Source organism: Salvia splendens, chromosome 3 (genome assembly GCF_004379255.2).
Source record: "Salvia splendens isolate huo1 chromosome 3, SspV2, whole genome shotgun sequence".
In the NCBI taxonomy this organism is placed as follows: Eukaryota; Viridiplantae; Streptophyta; class Magnoliopsida; order Lamiales; family Lamiaceae; genus Salvia; species Salvia splendens.
The window spans coordinates 21,051,008-21,070,745 of NC_056034.1; the positions used below are offsets into that span (position 1 = coordinate 21,051,008).

The 19,738-nt window shown below is 40.7% G+C and overlaps 2 long non-coding RNA genes and 1 pseudogene across 2 annotated transcripts; 1 reads left to right on the forward strand and 2 right to left on the reverse strand.

The window, feature by feature from the left end:
- The first annotated feature begins 1,226 nt into the window (after positions 1–1,226).
- On the forward strand, positions 1,227–2,506 carry LOC121793847. Its single transcript, XR_006049179.1, has 2 exons — positions 1,227–1,857; positions 1,992–2,506. It is a non-coding gene; the product is annotated as an uncharacterized LOC121793847 (long non-coding RNA).
- Positions 2,507–3,160: 654 nt separating this feature from the next.
- LOC121796731 lies at positions 3,161–5,797 on the reverse strand (annotated as a pseudogene).
- Positions 5,798–15,564: 9,767 nt separating this feature from the next.
- On the reverse strand, positions 15,565–17,105 carry LOC121793859. The gene is made up of 2 exons (XR_006049182.1): positions 15,958–17,105; positions 15,565–15,826 (listed from the first exon to the last, which is right to left on the reverse strand). It is a non-coding gene; the product is annotated as an uncharacterized LOC121793859 (long non-coding RNA).
- Positions 17,106–19,738: the final 2,633 nt, after the last annotated feature.

A 19,738-nucleotide genomic window follows, 5' to 3' on the forward strand; every position in this document is an offset into this window, starting at 1 on the left:
TTTTTAATATTTAATGGGACAGGCGAGTGGTATTTATCCTAGTTGTACTTGTTATCTGGTATACAACTTTTGTTACTTCCTCCGTCCACACAACATAGTCTATTGTGAACAATACGAGTTTTAATAAAAAAGTTGGTGAAGTAAAAGAGAAAATAAGAAAAAAAAAGTAGGTAAAGTAAGAAAAATAGAGAGAAAAATGGAGAGGAGAAAAAGTAGCTAAAATATGAAAGAGAAAGTTTCCATATTTTGAAATGATACTATTTTTTATAAACATCCCAAAATGACAAATAAGACTATTAGTCGTGCACAGAAGAGTATTTTATAGTTTGTGTTATTTTTTGGGTCTCTTGTATTCTTTTTTATATTAAATAAACCCACCTAATAGATGGATTAATTAATTTGGTTAAGAGTTTCAATTATGATTACTAACTCAAATTTTCTTCTCATCAGATCGACACGTTAAAGACACGAAAAATTCGTGTCGTGTTTGGGTTACCCGTTAAGAAATAATATTATTATTAATTTTTAGTATTTTAAAAATAATTTTTTTGTTGGATTTCTTTGCTATGAATCTATTGATGTTATTGTTCATTAGATCACATTGCGTAATCAGATTTTAGGTTTTTAATTAGACTCTTAAATATCAGATTCACGGTTTTGTAACTTTTGTTAATCAATAGCAGTTGTTATCAAGTTCTTATCGTGTTATCAGGTTCTTATCGTGTTATCAGGTCGTGTCGTTATAGTGTCGTGTCATGTACATGTTGTTCTCGTGTCGTGTTGACCAAAAGTGGTTCGTGTTGTTAATGGGTTCGTGTCGGGTTCAGGTTTGAGGATGGCGGGTCGTGTTCGTGTTCGGGTTTGAGGTTTTTTTAATGGGTCGTGTTCGTGTTTGTCCTTATTGAGGCGTGTCGTTAACTGGTTGACCCGATAACGACCCAACACGCACGATTTGTCACCTCTACTTTTTACACTCACAATCTATTACTCTCTCTGTCCCTGAAAGTTTGTCCCATTTTTTCAGTCCGTCTGTCCCACAAAATTTGTCTCATTTTACTTTTTACTATTTTTGGTAGTGGACCTCATATTCCAGTAACTCATTCTTACTCACATTTTATTATAAAGCTATTATATAAAAGTAAGATCCACATTCCACTAACTTTTTCAACTCACTTTTTATTACATTTCTTAAAATCCGTGTCGGGACAAAGTGAGACAATATTTAGAGGACGGATGAAGTATAAAACTAATACTTTAAAGGGATAACTGCCTTAAAAGTCACCAACTTTGCCCAAATTTCGGTTTTCCCACGACCTATAAAATTGACGTATAAAGTCACCAAGTTTGCATTCAGTCACTGATTTCTCATGATGGTTTTTCCGGCGAAAGAGTGAGCTGACGTGTCGTATTTAATTGATGTGGCGTCTCGTGGTGGCTGACATGGGCAACAATTATTGACTGTGCAAACCGCCGGTGCAAGAACTTCCTCTGCTTCGAGGGAAATCCTCCACTTCTCAGAGCTTAATCTGGGTGGAGGAGAAGGGTTTAAGTTTCTGCAGTTAAACCCAGATCATTGAGAAAGCACCTTCCTTTGCAAACGGCGTCGTTGCAGTTAAGGTTGAAAAGCAACTCGTACAGAATAATCCGCCGCCGCCGCTCCTCTCTGCTCCGCCACCAGTAGTAGCGGTTGGAGCAGTTGCGAAAAAAAGCCCCTCACCACCCCCACCCCCGCTGCCTATTCCGGCAAACAAAGGTCCTTCTCCATCATCGACGAAGCCGCCGCCTAATAAGCGGTCATCTTCAGTCGGAGAAAGCTCTAGCGAGAAAGCAAAACTGAAACCCTTGCACTGGGATAAGGTGAATCCAAACGTGGAGCTCCATGGTGTGGGACAAAATCGACAAGGGCTCATTCAACTAATCATCATTATTTTTGCTCAATTTCTTTTCCCCCAATTCAATTCACAGTCGTATTAATCAACCTGAGAATGCAGATTTGACGGAGACCTAATGGAAGCCCTCTTCGGATCAGTAGCAGTGAACAGAAGTTCCCCAAGTGGCGGCGACACCAATAAACCACCGAGTCCATTAAGCAACAAATCCGGGCCTCCGTCGCAGATATTCCTCCTCGACACGCAGCGATCACAAAACACTGCCATCGTCCTCAAATCCCTCGCCCTCTCCAGAAAAGAAATCATCGACGCTCTAAACAAAGGCCGCGGCCTAAGCAGTGACACAATCGAGAAGCTCGCCACGTCGTTTTAGGTTTAGAAACGACGTCGTTTCATCCCTTTTCCGATGACATCCACGTCAACTTTCAGGCATGCCACATAGGACACTTACTTACCAGAAAACACAGGGTCGGGTCAATTTGGGAGATACTAGCAACCCGACAAAGTTGGTGACTTTATACGCCAATTTTATAGGTCGTGGGAAAAACCGGAATTTAGGCAAAGTTTGTGACTTTTAAGGCAGTTATCCCTACTTAATATATCTCATATTCCACTCACTTTCTATTTTTACTTTTCTTCACAAAGTCACATAATTTATTAAAATTCATATCGAGTCAAAAAAGCTCTTTAAATGGTGGACGGAAATATATATATATATATATATATATATATATATATATATTCATATTTTATTTCAATAAGCGAAGAAACATCTTTAGAAATTTTAAGAGCTTGTATAAAGCATCACGTCTCATTACATTTTTGTAAAAATGCTAGTAGTAGTAGTAACAACAGGCAAATGTAGTTTTCGATCTCAATGATATGCATAAAATGGTGATTAATCATGAACTTAGAATATTCACAAGTCTGAGACTTGAAGATATAAACACCCATTAAAATCATATTAAAATTAATTACAACTCAGCTTTGCTTTGCTTAGAATGAAAGGAAAAATAGATATCAGTCTTGATCCCCCACTGTTGCATAATAAACCTAGTAGTATAAGACTATAATGTAGACTCCACCTCAATGAAAATTAGTATATTCAAGTTCAACTATGTAGCTAACAGCCTAATGACAGACTAATCTCATCAGCCTCACTATTAGAAAGGTTCTCTCTATCATCCACCATGAAAAAGTCCAAGCTATTCTTATAAATCATAGTATAACTGAAATATGGATCATTCACATTTATTTTCAGAAGGCTTGAATCTAATTATTTGAAAATTACTTACCAAAATTCATTGAAATAAACAATTGCATGAAGTAAGAAAAATAACAGAATTATATCTACTGGATCAGCTTTATAACTTGGCTATAGCAGGAGAGAACATCAGCGGATCATCGGCTGAGGAGAACTTGACCGGAGTAGCAGAAGCCCAGACACCTCAAAGCTGGGAAGATTGTCCTCTACATAACGAGGGTAATGATGACGAGGATGTTGTCCAGTTCATATTGGTCGACCACATGGGTCGGGAATAGCAACTTTTTTCTTCGTACTTCGAGGAGCTGATCCAGTAACACGGTCGACCAATTGTGGGTAATGGTGAGAATTTTCTCTGCCTCCTGGTCTTGGAGGCATTCGAACCAGATGATATTGAGCTCCCGCTCGGGTTCGCAGAAGTACGTTCTACTTCAACACCATTAGCTCCACAACCATCGACAACTTCAGCATCATTACCCATGATTGGTCGACTATGTTCTCAGATCATCTCCTCGAAGTACGAAAAAAAGCTACTCGTCCCGACACATGTGGTCGACCGATATGGACTGGACAACATCCTCGTCATCGTCTTCATCATTACCCTCGTTATGTAGAGGACAATCTTCCCAGCTTTGAGGTGTCTGGTCTTCTGCTGCTCCGGCCTAGTTCTCCTCACCCTGATTGTACAAAGAATTTTAGGTGTTCAACCCAAGTATTGAGGCTCTAACTGTGTTATTTCACTCAAAAACATTAAAATGGAGAACTCACTCATAATAACAATTATTGTACCAAGTTTCTGGATACAAGTTTATCTTCATGTAGTGTAATCTTCCAGTGATTTGCTTCGAGCATATAAACAGAAAACTTTTTGGGAACCACTGCAAATTAAAAACCGAATATGTGACATCACTAAAACAATTTGAAGCAAACAAAAGATCAATATATCTTAAAGATAACCATCATGTTCTGTTGGTGAGAAAAATTATTACCTTTGAATTTGCTGTCCTGAGTAACAATTCCAAATGTTTCTTTAGTTTCTCGAACCATGATGCCATGTGACCCAACGTAGGCAGCAGTTTTACACTGAACAACTACACAGACACCGATGGTTAAAGTCCTAATTTACTTCAAGCATACTGTGACTATCATGATTAAGTATTATTTGAGATTTACTAGACAACAGTTGAGGAATAAGTGAAGTTTTCGAACCTAAAATGAATGCACCATGTAGGTCTACATTAAGGAAGCACTGAGCCAACTGTTCTTGCCTGCATTCAAGAATACGACCTTACATACATTATGAGATAAAGCATTACTAAAAGATGAAAATAGCATAAAAACTAACCCAGCAATTTTAAGAAGCTTCTGTATATAGCATTTCCACTTTTCATGCATAGCTTTAAAGATGTCAAAGCTGAAAAGTCAGCAAAAAAATTCAGGTATTACAAGAAAAGTATCTGGGAATTATCTAAGACAACAAGAATAGCAAGGACTGAATCATATGGCAGTCAACGAAGGTTGGATTTCTTACGAGAAAGTATCTGGTAAACCAATCTATCCAACGAGTGGTTACACACATATCCCTTGAAGACGGATGCAAACCATAACTTGAAACGTACTCAATAAAGAATAAAAAGCCAAAACAAGCAAAAAACCAAGCACCTTCCTTATAAGTCCAATTGTTGGTGGATCATCACAGAAGCATATATTACGTGAATGATACGTCATATTGCAATCACTAAATCATGTCCAAAAGGCAAGAGAATTTCTTGAATCCATAGGGACTCCATCGTGGTACTGCACTACCAGGAGGTGTGCATTTTTGAAGAGTATTTGATGACTATCACAGCAACATCAAGATTCAAGTTGGTGGCAGATCAATTTTTTAAATGAAAAATCAGAAACTCCATAGTTCTACTTATCTGCTACAAATAAAAGAACATGCTACAAGTTTGCATATTACTACTAACTAAGTATGAAAAACAAACACAGGTACGAATATATTAAGGTTGCTAGAGGCAGGCCACACAAAGAGAAGAACAGAACTGGATAGCGAACTGACTTGTGGAATGCTTTCGGCAAATCAAATGTTCCAATACTCTTATGTTGCTTCAGGGACATGTGCTTTTTAGAGTGTTTTGAGCCCTGTTGCAGTGCTCTCATACGACCAGAATTTGAACTGCCACTTCTCTGGACATAATTATCAAGAAGTATTGTATTCTCGATTTTTACATTTTTGGATCCCTGAATGTATTTCTTAGCTGAATCACCATGTTGGAAAAGCTCATGTAAAACTCCATTAACTGTGACTTTACCTTCAGAAACCTGCACAAATAGAGAAGAAAATGTTAACTTGATTTCAAGTTAAAATCATGCCAAATGACAACACAGATACTCAGTGTCAGATATGACACTAACTTGTAAACCATTCGGTAGCAAGTTTTCATGAACAGAGTGAGAAAGCTTCAAGTAGGCAGCCTCATTTACTTCTGCATCTGTAAAATAAGGTGGTTAATAGTAAGAGTTCTTTATCAAACTCAAATCCGAACAAGCACTATTTTTTTAGCACAACAATACCTTCTTTAGAAGTACGATCTGGAAAAGAAAAGTTTCCTGCATAGAAAATCCAGGGAAGCACAAGATATCAGACAAGAGGAGCATGCTAAAGACTTTAAAACTTGAAATGACATTCTCTTCGAAGAATTCACAAATTTAAAACATACTTTGTTTCACAGATAATAACACTAAAGTTTCAATTACATGTTCCACTTCTCACCATAACAATCATGTGAAAGAGTCCCTTTGACCACAACACAAAAGTTTGACATTAAACATGAGTAACACCCAGACTAATCAATAGCAGACTATGTTTAGATATACATACTTTACTGAAAAAGGAAAAGGATTATGCAGCTGCAATTAGTTATATTTTAAGAATGTATTTTTCTAACTCAAAACTAATCACCCCAACAGGTAATGGTACAGCAAGAAACTTCAAATAAGAACATAAGCATGCTAAATATAAACCTATGAAGATATAGGGAGGGGCTTATTGAGTGGTGAATCTACAGGCAAAGATACAAAAAATGTTTTCTTATCTTCAGCTGGCCTTTTCTTGCTCTTGTGTTGCTGTGACTGAACCTCTGAGTTTGCTTGAGCAAATCGTCTCTCTAGAGCTTTCAGGGTACGTCTCCTTTGGTCTTCCATACTAGGTTAAACAGTTTATTTTTTTGTTTAAATTAGTTGACAAGTTAATAACTGAATGATCAATAGATAGTGATGCAGAATTCATATGAAACAAGCCACATCCAATTTGTGAAAAGTAAAAACATTAATGGAGTAACTAATAAGCATGGCCGTCCCGACAAAATCAGAGGCCCTGTACAAAAATCTAAAATGAGGTCTACCACTATAGAAAAAAAGACAATGCATTTTAAAGCTATATGATAATTAAAGAAATATACCATTTCGAACCTCGATTGCATAGTCTTTACTTGAACAACATTATTCTTTTGGTGTTCTTTGAAATGAAATCTTCGACGATGTTCTCATATGCAATCTTCTCCAACATCTCACTCTCGAGTGCGATTATGGCCAAATCATTCAGTCTATCTTGTGTCATTGTAGAACGCAAATATGACTTTAAAAAATAGTCACGGTGCCAGAAAAAGGCCTGGGCGTTGCTATACAAGAGAAATAGCTTTGTTGGGCTGAAAAAATAGGAATACATGTATATGAGCTGAAATATTTCAGAGACCCCTGAAAATTGGGGGCCCTGTGCGGTCGCACAGGCCGCACGGGCCAAGGGACGGGCCTGCTAATAAGCAGAGCACCTGAGATCTTACCTTTTGACTCAACACCAAATAACTGAAAAAATGACCTATAAAGCAGCGTCGACGGATGCTGGACGCATGTTTGGTGGAGAATTTGAGTAGGGAGATTTCTTCCAATAGGTAGGGCGGCGGCGGCGAGTCAGAGAAGTGGACGCAGTAGTTGCAACCAAAGACTTATTTTTTTAAAATTTTGGGGGATATTAGAGCATCCACAATGGCGCCTAGCGCACCGCCTAGCCGAGTGCCGGCGCTAGGCGGTCGCTAGGCGAACCATTGGAGGATCCGAAAACCGCCAAGCGGTTTTCCGGAAATCAATTTCGCCTAGCGCTAGGCGGTCAAAATTGCAGCGCCCGGATCGCCCAGCGCATAGCCCAGCGGATTTTTTATTTTTGATTTTTAATTTTCGAAACATTATATATACGCGATTTGCACTTCATTTTCATTCGCACCACTTGTATTAACGAGTACTCTCTATCTTAATTTCTGTACAAGATCAACACCGAGAAATGGATCTGAACAACGAGCCAAGTTCAGGGACGAGCGGTTCTCAAACTCCCCCAATCCCCGTTGGAGGCGGATGGAATCAGATGTCCGGGTACTACAACATTTACCCGTGGCAGCAGATGCTACCCGGGATGCCGACCGGAGGGAGTCCGCCGGGGGGGTTCCCGGCGATGCGGGGTTGGGCACCCAATATGCAGATGATGCCGGGGTGGGCACCCAATATGCAGATGATACCCGGGGGAGGTTAGGCGACGCAGGGGACGCCGGGGGGGCGTACCGGCAACGCAGGTGACGCGGGGGACGTCCTAGTTTTGATTTTTTGACTGCTTCATCGCACACATCGACCCCAACGGATGCGCAGTTCACGCCGAGCGGTTTTGATGATTTTGCGTTGTCGGATTTGGGGTTTGATAGTTTCGGAGTTTTGGAAACTCCCGTTCAAATGGGGGGAGCAGTGCAGGGTAGTGGCGCCCCAAAGAAGAAGGGCAAGGGAAAGAAGGTCGGGGAGTCGTCGCAGCCGGGTGGGGATGACCCCACGGTACGAAGAAGGTGGACGGACGAGGAGAATGTTGCGCTGTCAAAGGCGTGGGTGAGTGTTTGCGACGATCCTCTTGTTTCTAATAACCAGAGGATCGTCAACGTGTGGGGCAAGGTAGCAGCAGCCTACCAGCTATTTTGCCCGGAGGGGAGGCCACACAACGGGGAGGATTACCGGAAGGCGTGGAACCGAATCAGGGCTTCCGTCTCCCGATTTTCGGGTTTGTACGCCAACGCCCTCCGCATGCAGAGTAGTGGCCAAACGGAGGACGACTGTAGGAGGATAGCGGAGAAAGCCTTCCCCCAGCCCGGGTTGTATAAGGACTTCACCTACTGGAACTGCTATCTTGTGCTGAACGACTCCGAGAAATTCCGAGTAGGTGTCGACGCTGGCTGGCCGAAGAAGCAACGATTGAACTATACCGGGGATTACAGCGGCAGCAGCGGTGGTTCCCACGACCTCCCCGAGACGGACCAGGTGCTCCCCAACCCTCGTTCGTTCGGCCGCCGACCTCGCCCCACTGGGCAAAAGCGGGCGCAACGGGAGGCGAGGGTGGTCGCCGGGGGTTCCCAGGAGGTCCAGTCGGCATCCCCCTTTGACCGCCAGTCTACAGAGGATCTCAAGTACTTCGCGCGTCAACAAACGCGCCAGATGATAGTGAAGACGTTAGCCGAATGGCAGTGGCGACGGAGGCGGCGGTGGCGGTGGCGACGGCGACGACGGAGGCGAGGGAGCCGGCGAGTGATTTTTTTTAAGTAATGTACTTTTTCGATTTTGAATGTAATTTTTTTTATTAATGTACTTTTTAAAAAATTTTGTACTTTTTTTAATTTATTGTACTTTTTTTTAAAATTAATATAGTATTATTAATATTTCCCGTATATGTCTCGTAAATTAAATTCCGTATATTGTGTTATTAGTGATGCGGCTATTGATGTGGCTGGGCTATTTATGATATGGCTAGGCTATGGCTCGGCTATTTCTGATGTGGCAGGAAGATTTTTAGTATTGATGATGTGGCAGGAGGAGTTTGTGGCTAGGCTATGGCTGGGCTATTGCTGGGCTATAACTACTGTGGATGCTCTTAACGACTCAGCAAAATTCTAAATCATCTACAAAATAAGAGCATCAGCAGGGGCACGAAATTCCCAAAAACAACTCTTGCCACGTCCTACGGACTTCTCACTGCACTGTCACGTCATACGGACTTCTCACTGCACTGTCACGTCATACGGACTTCCCACTGCACAGTGGCAGAATTCCCCTGCGGAATTCCCACGGAATTCCCACATTAAAAAATTCACAAATTCACATATTAAATAATTTTCGGAATTAAACAATTTACGGAAATAAAATTTCAACACAAATAGGGAAAAAAATTTCATTAAAAAAAAGAAAAGTACATTTCACCAAATTAAAAAAAATAAATTTCAACGACGACCCCCCCCCCCCCCCCGCTGCCATACTTCTTCTATAATATCGTTCTGGAGTCGAACATTGGCATGTTTTTGGCGCATGTCGGCAAATGCACGGACTCGATCGACTTCGTCATGGGGTATCCCCATGCGTACATTGCTGGTGGCCACGCCGTGGCTTGGACCCGAAGCATCAGCATCATCATTGGCCCAATCAGTCAGTGTTGGACGTTCATCTTCGACAATCATGTTGTGCATGATAATACATGCGTACATGATGTCGGCAATGCTGTCAACGTACCACAACCGTGCTGGACCATTCACTGCCGCTCATCGAGCTTAGAGCACACCAAATGCCCGCTTCACATCCTTGCGCGCTGCCTCCTGACGTTACGAAAAGTATATCTTCTTTTCATCTGCTGGGCACCTGATCGCCTTCACAAAGACAGGCCACATCGGGTATATCCCATCCGCCAAATAATAGCCCATGTTGTGTTGGTTGCCGTTGGCGGCGAAGTTGACGGCCGGACCGACGCCCATGCACTGGTCGTTGAAATGGGGCGGCGACTGGAGGACGTTGATGTCGTTGTTTGACCCGGCTACTCCAAAATAGGCATGTCAAATCCACAAACGGTAGTCACCTACCGCTGTAAGGATCATCGTGCGATTCTTGGCCCTGAAACCAGTAGTGTACATCCCTTTCCAGGCAGCGGGACAGTTCTTCCACTCCTAGTGCATACAATATATGCTGCCTAACATCCCCGGGAACCCGTGCTGATTCCCATGCATATCCAACAGAGCCTGGCGATCTTCGGGGGTAGGCTTCCGAAGATACCTATCCTCGAATATCTCCCTAACGCCCTGACAAAAATACTTCAGGCACTCTCGGGCAGTCGTCTTGCCGATGTGGAGGTACTCGTCGAACATGTCGGTCGCGCCTCCGTATGCCAGCTGCCTGATTGCGGCAGTGCACTTCTAAATAGGCGTGCGGCTGGGTTTACCAGCCGCATCCTCCCGCACCCTGAAATACCCGTATCGACGCTTCAAAGCGCCCACGATAAGCAGAAAGAGCGGACGATGCATCCTAAACCGTCGCCAGAATAGGTTATCCCCAAACCGTGGCTCCGGCGCAAAGTAATCCGTGTACAACCTACGGTGGGCAGGGAGGTGGTCTCGGGGTACTATAGTGCGACAGTGGATGGGTTGAGGCACCGCCGGTGCCGAGGCTGCTTGTTCCTCCCTCTTCGCAGCATCCCGCACACGTGTGTGAATCAGCCGCATCATGTGTTCATAATGCCCATCACCACCACTACCACTACCGGCCATTATGGATATATAAAAAAAAATTAGAGAGAGAAAAACTTGTTAATACAAGTGGTGCGAATTTATTTGGATAAAACTTGTTAATATAAGTAGAAATAAAAGGATTTATTTCTTGTGGGCCTAATTTAAAAAGAAATTTTCATCTTTTTGAGAGTCCACTCTCCCAAAACCCAAATCACTAAAATAATTTGTTCTTTGGAGCCCAAGGGTCCAACCTCAAATATGTTTGCAAAATTTGCTGATAGCTCTCCTCCACCTCTTTCTCCTTGATTACTCTCCTCCCATTCAAGCCATGTAGCTATCCTCCACCTCCTGCTTGATTACACTCCACCTTCTGCTTGATCCGCTCCTCCACTCCTGCTTTTGATTACAGCAAATGTAATCCCAAAGTCTCCACCACATATAAAAAAAATAAAACTTTTTATCACAGAAAGGAGAGTTAGAGAAGAGGGGGCAGTGAGAAATCTCGGAGGGACAACCGAGACGAAAGTAACATTGTGAAGCGGAGAATTATTGTCAAAAATATTAAAAAGCTGAGGTGAACTTTTCTGTCCTATATACTAATGTAGATAAAATGTTAAATATTTTTTAGATGATATTTAGTTATACAAATAATGTTGTCTTGCCATAAATGATTTGTTTTATGTGTACGAAGCATATCTGTTTGGTTGGAACGTAAGAATCGAATTCGGATCTGAGTGAGGATGGTGTCCCTACTCGGATTAGTGTACACAGGTGACCGTAGTGTTGCCCACGGTTCCAAAACCGGCGGTTCCGGTTCGGAACTGCCGGTTCCGGTTTGGTCGAAGTCGGAACCGGAACCGGACCGTGAGGCTATTTCACGGTTCCGGTTCGAAAACCGCCGGTTCCGGTTCCGGTTCGGAACCGCCGATTTTCCGGCGGTTTACACGGTTCCGGTTCGAAAACCGGCGGTTTCGCAGTTCGATTTTTTTAAAAATTAGAAATTTGGACTTATACAACAAATTGGAACAAGACAATGGATAATTTAAATTGAAATAAGACGAATAAGGTGAAAATGATATCAATTTTATTGAATTTGAGTTGTAACGGACAACGATACATTGCAATTTACAATACATATACAAGTATACAACATACAATAATGTAATATAAATTTGAAATTTGGACTTATACAATAAATTGGAACAAGACAATGGATGATTTAAGTTGAAATAAGACGAATAAGATGAAAATGATATCAATTTTATTGAATTTGAGTTGTAACGAACAACGATACATTACAATTTACAATACATATACAAGTATACAAGATACAATAATGTAATATAAATTTGAAATTTCGACTTATACAATAAATTGGAACAAGACAATGGATAATTTAAATTGAAATAAGATGAATAAGATGAAAATTATATCAATTTTATTGAATTTGAGTTGTAACGGACAACGATACATTGCAATTTACAATACATATACAAGTATACAACGTACAATAATGTAATATAAATTTGAAATTTGGACTTATACAATAAATTGGAACAAGACAATGGATAATTTAAATTGAAATAAGACGAATAAGATGAAAATGATATCAATTTTTTTGAATTTGAGTTGTAACGGACAACGATACATTACAATTTACAATACATATACAAGTAAACAACATACAATAATGTAATATAAATTTGAAATTTGGACTTATACAATAAATTGGAACAAGACAATGGATAATTTAAATTGAAATAAGACGAATAAGATGAAAATGATATCAATTTTATTGAATTTGAGTTGTAACGGACAACGATACATTACAATTTACAATACATATACAAGTATACAACATTATATAATAGAAATGTAGAAATATGGAACAATATATATTTTTTTGTTTAAGCAATTGAGAAAGAAAGACAACTTATAGAACTACGGGAACAAGTATAAATTTATAACAATGCGTAATAAGAGTAGCAGTTGAGTAATTAAATGGAAGCACAATAGCACAAATGATAAATTGGAGACAAAGAGAGAGAATTGAGAGATTGAAGAGAGAAACTCTTATTAACACACGAGTGGGGTGAATGTAAATGAGGATAGATTGGGGTATTTATAGATAAAAATGGGGGGGGGGGGGGGGGGAATGGAAGAATTCGAATTTGAAATCTGAATTTTTTTTTTTTGAATTTTCGGAATAACCGGCGGTTTTTGGCGGAAAACCGTCTGTTAACTGCCGGATTTCACGGTTAACCGCCGGTTTCCGGTCCAAAACCCCCCGGAACCGGCCGGTTTTCACGCTCAAAAAGTTGCCCTCCCTGATGCCTTGGTTTCCGCGCCCGAACCGGCGGTTCCGAACCGTCCCGAACCGGCGGTTCGGTGACGGTTCCGGTTCGAAAAATCTTGAACCAGAACCGGACCGCAACCCGAATTGCGACGGTTCCGGTTCGAGGAAATCGCCACGGTTCCGGTTCGTCGGTTAACCGCCGGAACCGGAACCGGTGGGCATCTCTAGGTGACCGTGTGTCACACCCCAACCAACCCCTTGTCGTATATTCTAATTATATAAATATGAAATTTTTAAGCAAATAGCCTACATGTAAAATTCGTAAAAACATCCGCATAAGATAAACTCAGATATCAACATTTATTTGTATCATATTTCAAAACATTTTGAACTATATTGAGACTCTCTCACCACTCTATGTGTTACACATTGGTCTATATGCAAAATGACGAGGAGCATAAGGTTGCTATAATGCATCAGCCGCCAGCCGCCAACACTGATAACACGTGGAGTTTCTAAAACTCATATCAACCAAAACATCAACGATATCTTTGCCTAAAAAATATTAGTGGTTTATATGAGCCACAACTCAGTGTATATAAATTTCACCTTTAATTTCACGTCACAGAAATAATAAGCATATTCTTTAACTGTATATAACTAGAAACAATAAATATCATAAACAATTTCATATTCATATGAATATGTCTCTCTGTTCCTCTTTATTATTCTGTGACAGATCAATCCTGGTATCAGCCCGGGATTTCCATTGTATACGACCCGGAGGTCCCTTTTATTTATTTGACCCTTCCTCGAAAGTCCTTCTTTGATTTGACCTTTCCACGAAGGCCCCTCTTTTGCATTTTGACATTTCCACGAAGGCCCCTCTTTGCATATTTTCTTTGACCCGTAGGTCCATTATCATTAAATATGACCCGTAGGTCTATTTCCATTACCATTGATATCAGACCCAGGACAAGATCGTCACATATTCTCTTTAATCCAATGATTCAAGATATTCTAATGCCACATAAAAACATATCAATAGCATCACTCACATATCTATTGCACCAATCACATATCCATGTCATATTCCACCATCGATATCAATAACACAACTATATCAGATTCATATCATATAATCCAAATATTCATTCCAAGTTAACACATAGCAATTAACTACATAACACATGTAAAATTAAAAGTGTGATTTATATATACCTAGATACGATATGTTCTCTAATTGAGCTCCTGATTCCATCTACTAATTTCTACTGATCCTAAAATATCATATGGAAATTCAATTCGAATATATATATATATATATATATATATATATATATATATTAAAAATTATACATATTAGACTATGTTTTCACGACATTCCGGACTCAACTTGTGAAAAAACTCACATGTTGATGGAAGAATGAATGAAACGAAGAAGAGTTCATGCATGCTTTATTTTTTCACTTCTCTGCATTCACCCATTAATAATAGTTTTGGTTGTAATGGGAAGTTGCTGTGCAAATCAACACCATTTGATTAAAAGATCTAACGACCTCCGTTTGGCATTTGTTCTACGTTTAAGAATGGTTCTACGTTTAAGAATGGTTCTATCTTGATCACAATCCTATATATATATATATATATATATATATATATATATGCGTGACTTTTGTGTGTGTGCCTATTTGCTAGATAAAAAAAAATATGAAAATTTACTTGTTTCTATTTCCATTTCCATTTCCATTTCCATTTCCATTTCCATTTCCATTGGTTATAGCTATTGTTCGTCCCTTTTTCTTCTAAGAACTTTTATTTTTGTCCTTCATCAAAATACATCACTCACATATATGTATAAAGTAAGTTTCTCTTCTGCCGACTTAATCTATGACTAAGCTGTATATAAAAATACTTGGCTTATCTTTACCTATACTCATCACACGTGCACTACTAACAAAACTTGTACTATTATTGTATTAACTAATAGGATAAATATAAGAATTTATCACACTAGTCCATGCACACATTCACGTTATTACACATGCACACTTAAAATTAATTATTTAGTATTTTAAAGTACACCTACACATACACAGTTATATATATATGTATACAAAATATAATTATGCAAATAAAATTATAAATATGCAATGATAAATAAAATTATATCAGTATTTTGCGTGTTTCGGGTTAGTGATGTTAAACCGTGGAAGGTGGCCATCTTCCACGGCACAAAGATGATATAGTGGAGGCCGTTGGGAGGTGGCCACCTCCCCGGCTGGAGAAAGATGTAGGTGATTGTGGAAGAGCACCATCTCCACGGCACTTGGTGTTCAGATATGCCAGAAGTACAGAAAGAACTTAGACTGATCAGTCGAACTTTAGCTGTAACACTCGCTCCTTTGAAAGCCCCTTTTCTTATGTGTGTCGAACTAAAGAAATGTCGCTTTCTTGTTCGTGGAAATAATTGAAAATTATTATTGTTCGTAAATGCTTAATGTTGATAGTTCGCAAAACCAAAAAAAATATAAGGAATAATCGAACGAACTAAAACGACTTCGATAATAAGTTATAGAAGGGAGCACAAAAAGTTTTTGGACCAAAGGAGTTCGAATATCTTTACACACACAATAAACTACCAACTAATTTCAAAGGAATTACACGAAGAAAGGAAAACGGAATGTAAGCTTCCAAACGAGCACTTCGGGTCTTTTCTTTAGGCCCGAATCGCGGCCCGTTCCCGATGGCCCGTCGGGCCCGAGTCAGCACGGTGGCAGCCGAAGACTTGCAGTTTCCCCTGCAAGGTAAAAACAAAACTCTATCAATAAGGAAACAAGAGAGAATTAAAGAAAACACACAAGTGGGGAAGGGGATAACCCTCTTTACTTTAAAGACCCAAAGCTTACCCAAAAAGGGCAAATCACATACCTACAAACGCCCCTCCTTCAAGATCAGCCCTGCACCCTCTTTTGGTACACTATGCAAGAACAAACAAAATGTTTACTGGCCAAGTACTAGGTACCCAACTAAACATCATTTTACTTTAAGAGAAAGGAGCTAGGAAATCAGAAAAAGGAAGATATGTTACGATTTGTACACCTGCAAAAGTATCAGTCATTCAATTCCCTAAAGTACTCCAAGCTTGCCTATAAAACACCCTTCACAGGCAGCAAGATCTTCCCCTTCCACACACACTCTTCGAAAAACCCAACAAATTTAACAAGAATTGAGAGTTAATAGCAACAAGAAGAGTTCATTCTCCTTCACAGCCCTCCACAGGTAACACTATCAAATCCAAATTCTTTCCATAACAATCCATGTCATTAGCCAAGCATGTACAAAAGGAAATAGGGAACTTTAACATAGATTCTTGATATTCTTTTTGCTACCCCAAACAAATCTTATGTTTCAATATCATATTGCAAAGAATCTAACAACACCAATTTCGTTTTATGTAAACAATGCTTCATCATAGATTCTAAAACAATTGTCAAGAACATCATCGCTTTCTCATCAATCAAGTTCCCAAACAAATCAAAATCAGTAATCACATAGCTACTGTGCCAAATCAAATAACTACACTAAGTAAGGAAGGGGTTAAGAACTTAGCTTTAGGGCCGGAAGGGCTGTCCAAAGACTACCGACGATGGCGAGGCCACGAGGGCAGTAGCACAAACTTCACGGGGCAGCAATGACACTTGCGAGCAACGGACGGCGTTCGACTGAGAGGAGAGTCGACTGCGACGCGGGCAGGACAGAGGCGAGAAATCGCCGGTCCTGGCGGCGAGTCGGTGAACTCCGAGGGACCAGGGCAGCGCCGCTTCTGAGAGAGAAAGAGAACTAGGGAGAGAAGGGGGAAGCGTCAGCGCGAGGCGCGGAGAAGAAACGGCGAAGCCTCTCACTGTGCATGCACAGCAGCAGCGGCGGCTGAGGCGGTGCGTAGCAGCGGTGATCGGTGATGGCGGAGGGTCCCGAGAGAGAGCCGGAGGCCGCGACGGCGATCCGCCGCACGCACAGCAGCGGCGGTGGCGTGAGCGTGGCCGGGGAAGAAAAGAGAGGGGAGAGACGGATGGAGAAGGGGGGGGGGGCAGCGATGAAGTGGGGGTAGGAGGAGATTGGGCCTTCCCAAATAAATTTTCATTTTGGGCCAAGAGATTTATTGTGATGATGGGCCAGTTTTTTTGTTTTGTTTATTTTGGAGCTAAGTTAATTAAAGTTTTGGGCTGCCTCCTACAGGAACAATTATAGAGTTGGACCACACCTTGAGAATGAAAAGTTGGGATAAGAAATTAATTAAATCATGGGCTCTCTTAACCTTCTCTTGCCCGATTCAATAAGTTATAGCCCGCTAATTAATCCCGCGATGCTAAATAAAAAAAAATTCCCGGACTTTAGTTTAGTGCTCGAATAATTAAGGTTAAGGGATAGTACGCAAATTAATTCCGAAATAATGGATAGACCTCAGACTTATGTTAATGCTTTACATAGGAAGTAATGCTCTGTTGTTAAACGAACTGTTAGGAATATGAGGCTTACAAGAGCAATGAGGATGCATGCTGAATCAAGTGGAGTGTGCAGCAGAAGATCAAGAAACAAGTTTGAAAAGAGGTTAAGCCTAACGGCTACTAGCCGTTGGAGGTTAGCTCGGTTAGCAGCAGTTGAAACTAAATCAAGAATGAAGATCTCATTCATTCTCTTAGTTGTGTAGTTAGTATAAATACTTGTATGAGATAGTTAATTGTGTAACTCAATAAGATTGGCAAACTCAATAAAGCTTCCTGACCTTTTTCTCCACAAAAGAAGGGTTTTCTTGTTCATCATCTCACAAGTCTTCGTTGTCATTCATTCTTGGAGCTTCATCTTCTTCAATTGGCGCCGTCTGTGGGAACGTGAGAAGGTTAATCGAGCATTAAGAAGATGTCGGCTAGGCTTGATGTTGAAAAATTTACCGGAAGAAACGATTATGGCTTATGGAAGTTGAAAATGAGAGCCGTCCTAGTGCAACAGGGCCTATCTGTTGTTCTTTCCGCGGATGATTCGGATGGAAAAGGGAAGGCTGCTGCACTGGATGATAAAGCTCAGGCTAAGCAAGATGAGATGCAGCTCAAGGCGCATAGCACGGTTATCCTATGTTTGGGTGACAAGGTTTTGCGGGAAGTGCAGGGAGAAAAGACTGCAACAGTCATCTTGAAAAGGCTTGATGAAGTTTATTTGGCCAAATCCTTGGCCAATCGCTTGTACATGAAAAAGGAGGCTCTACTCTTATAGTTTCACTGAAGATAAGCCGATTGTGGAGCAATTGGAAGATTTTGCCAAATCTGTGGATGATCTAGAGGCTGTGGATGTGAAATTCACAGATGAGGATAAAGCTATCTTGGTTTTGAATGCTCTACCTAGTTCGTATGATCAGTTGAGAGATGCAATTCTATATGGAAGAGATAAGGTGATCACCTATAATGAAGTTCATGCAGCCCTCTTGGCCAAGGATCTGCAGAAGGGGACTCACAAGATTCCTGATCAGCATCAACCTGAGTCCCTGAACATCAAGAAGTGGAGCAAGAAACCATTTAAAAAGAAAGCTGATGATCCTAAGCCTAGAAATTCTGGGGTGATAGAGAAGAGGTCTTGCCATTGGTGCAAGAAGCCAGGGCATTTGAAGAGGGATTGTTATGGATGGAAGAAGAAAATGGCTTCTGAAAATAAGTCCCACTCAAATGTTGTCAACAGTGATGGTGAGGAACCTGCAGAGGTGATAGAATGTTATTGACAAGATTGAAAGAGGGTCATGGATTATGGACTCAGGATGCTCGTTTCATATATGTCCTCACGCTGAATGGTTCCAAGATATGGTCTAATCCAGAGGAATCGTATTGCTGGGCAATGACAATTCCTGCTCTATCATGGGGATTGGCAGGATCAAACTCAGACTGAGTGATGGATCTATGAAGGTTATGTCTCAGGTTAGATACATTCCAGAGGAGAAAAAGAATCTGATTCTCTGGGAACTCTTGAAAGAAAAGGCTACTCATTCATCTCAGAAAATGGAGTGATGAAGGTTTGCAAGAGACAAAGTGTCAAGATGGTGGCACAGAGGGGAGGTAGCTTGTATTATCTCCAAGCTACTGTAATTGTTAATGAGGTGCATGTTGCTGCTGGATCAGACATAAGGTCTTGGCATCTCAAGCTGGGACATCCAGCTGAGGGAACCATAAAAGCAATGATCCAGAGAGGAATTATTGGAGTCACCAGTGTGCAGAGGATGGATCAGTGTCAAGAATGTATATTGGGAAAATCAAAGAAGAAATCTTTCCTAGTAGGCAACCATTCCTCTACTGCACCCTTGGACTACATCCACGCAGATCTCTGGGGTCCATCTCCCATCAAGAGTCTAGGTGGAGGAAGGTACTATATGTCAATTATAGACGATTTTTCAAGAAAGGTTTGGGTGTTTATTTTGAAAGAAAAGTCTCAAGCCTTCATCACTTTCAAGAATTGGTGCTCGCTTATAAAGAATGAAAAGGGTTCTTATCCAAAAGTGCTAAGGACAGACAATGGATTAGAATATCTATCCAAAGAATTTGATGTCTTCTGCAATGATAATGGTGTGAGAAGACACAAAACGGTTCCAGCTAATCCTCAACAAAATGGTGTGGCTGAGAGGATGAACCGCACATTGCTGGAAAGAGTTAGATGTTTGCTATCTTCTTCA